Source organism: Salvelinus sp. IW2-2015, linkage group LG37 (assembly GCF_002910315.2).
Source record: "Salvelinus sp. IW2-2015 linkage group LG37, ASM291031v2, whole genome shotgun sequence".
Taxonomy (NCBI): Eukaryota; Metazoa; Chordata; class Actinopteri; order Salmoniformes; family Salmonidae; genus Salvelinus; species Salvelinus sp. IW2-2015.
This window is the reverse complement of record NC_036876.1, coordinates 433330-435363: the sequence shown is the minus strand read 5'-3', so window position 1 is coordinate 435363 and position 2034 is coordinate 433330. Positions and strand designations below refer to the sequence as shown.

The window sequence follows — 2034 nt, the reverse complement described above, 5'->3', positions numbered from 1 at the left end:
ATGGAGGAATGGAGGGATGGAGGGATGGAGGCATGGAGGGATGGAGGCATGGATGGATGGAGGGATGGAGGCATGGAGGAATGTAGGGATGTAGGGATGGAGGTCGATATGGGGGGAGAGAGAGAGAAAAGGATGGGGAAAGAGACAGTTATACATCATACAATCCTGTCTCAACACCAGTTCTTAAATTCACTTTAGTCATCAGATTTTGTGTCTCATCTCAACAACTGACTGCACTACAGTATTAATCTCTTATTGTATATTATAAACCGGGTGGTTTGAGGCCTGAATACTGATTGGCTGAAAGCCGTGGTATATCAGACTGTAGACCATGGGTATGACAAAACATAACTTTTTACTTTTCTAATGACGTTGGTAACCGGTTTATAATAGCAATAAGGCACCAAGGGGGGTTTGTGGTATGTGGCAATTATACCATGGCTAATGGCTGTGTGCAGGCACTTCGCATTACACAGTGCGTAAGAACAGCCCTTAGCCGTGGTATAATGGCCATATACCACACTTCCTCGGGCCTTATTGCTTAATGAACCCACCAGGTAGTACTGGTCCAGGTAGGTGTAACCACACCAGCTGTATCCTTCTGTACTAAGTTTTACTGCATTTTTACTATATTCTACTCTATTTTACTATATTAACTCACAGGGTAGTATCTATCCAGGTAGCTGCAGCCACACTCGCTGTAGGGAACACAGATGCCTCCGCTCATGGTGAATCCTGGGGAACACTGGCACCCCTCAACACAGGCAGTGAAGTCACACTCGGAGGGAGCGGCCAGGTCAGCGCAGGAGGCAGGGCAAGGGGTCATACACTCAGAGTAGGTACTGTTGGCTACACAGCTCAGGACTGGAATGGGGAGAGAGAGGGAAGGGAGAGAGAGGGTGAGGGAACAAGTGAGTGTCTGTATGTTTGCGTGTGTTTGCGTGTTAAATTGTGTTTGCCTGTCTTGTCTGTCTGCCTGCTGCGCTATGCCTGTGTGTCTTGTCTGTTCTGTCTTGTCTGTCTGCTCTGTCTGTCTGCATTGGTCTGTCTTAGTCTGTTCTGTCTTGTCCTGTCTGCTGCGCTCTGTCCTGTCTGTTGTTGTCTGTCTGTCTGTCTGCTCTGTCTGTGCCTGTCTGTCTGTCTGTCGTCTGTGTCTGTCTGTCTGTCTGTTCTGCTCTGCTGTCTGTCTTGCGCTTTGTCTGTCTGTCTGTGTTTCTGTCTGTCTCTCTGTGCTGTCTGCTCGTTGTCTGCATGTCTGCCTTCGGTCTGTCTGTCTGTCTGTCCTGCCGTCTGCCGTGTTTCTTATGTATCCTTACCACAGCCCAGCTGTTGTCTCCACGTTGCCCCAGTTTGACTCCAGCCGTCTTGGCAGGCCAGGGCGTACACCTCATAACTGTTCACACGCAGGGAGGCGGTTTCCTGATCCGGCCACAGGTTTCAAACAACAGTCCTCTGGAAGCAACACACATCAGATCGTCGAGTCCGCAAATAAGTTCAAATAATCATCACTCTCTTGAATAAACAGGGTCAAAAACCCTTGTGACTTGTGTCTGTACCTTGCCATAAACTAGCCTCCCAACACACACAAACAAATCTCTTTGCTACTCTCTCCTCTCTATTTCTCTTTCCAATCACTTCTCAATCATCATCGTCTCTTCATCCCCTTAATTCTGTTCTTCTACGTAAAAACCTCACTCTTCAACCTCTACTTTGTTTTCTTTCTAGATTATCGTCTGTACTTATATACTTAACAGATCTCATACACGTCAAAATCCTCGTGGTTCTTAGCTAACTCTCCTCTCTCTCTCTCTCTCTTCTCTCCTCTCTCTCTCTTCTCTCTCTCCTTCTCTCTTCTCTCTTCTCTCCTCTCTCTCCTCTCTCTCTTTCTCTCCTCTCTCTCTCTCTCCTCTGCTCTCTCTCCTCTCCTACTCTCTCTCTCTCTCTCTCTCTCTCTCTCTCATCTCTCTCTCTCTCACTTCATCTTTCTTCACTCTCTCTTCTCTCTACTCCTGTCTCTACTTCACTTCCCGCTCA

General features: G+C 47.5%; 1 pseudogene; it reads right to left on the bottom strand.

The window, feature by feature from the left end:
- The window catches only part of LOC111960119 (zonadhesin-like), a 40017-nt pseudogene that overhangs the window by 956 nt on the left and 37027 nt on the right, over window positions 1-2034 (bottom strand).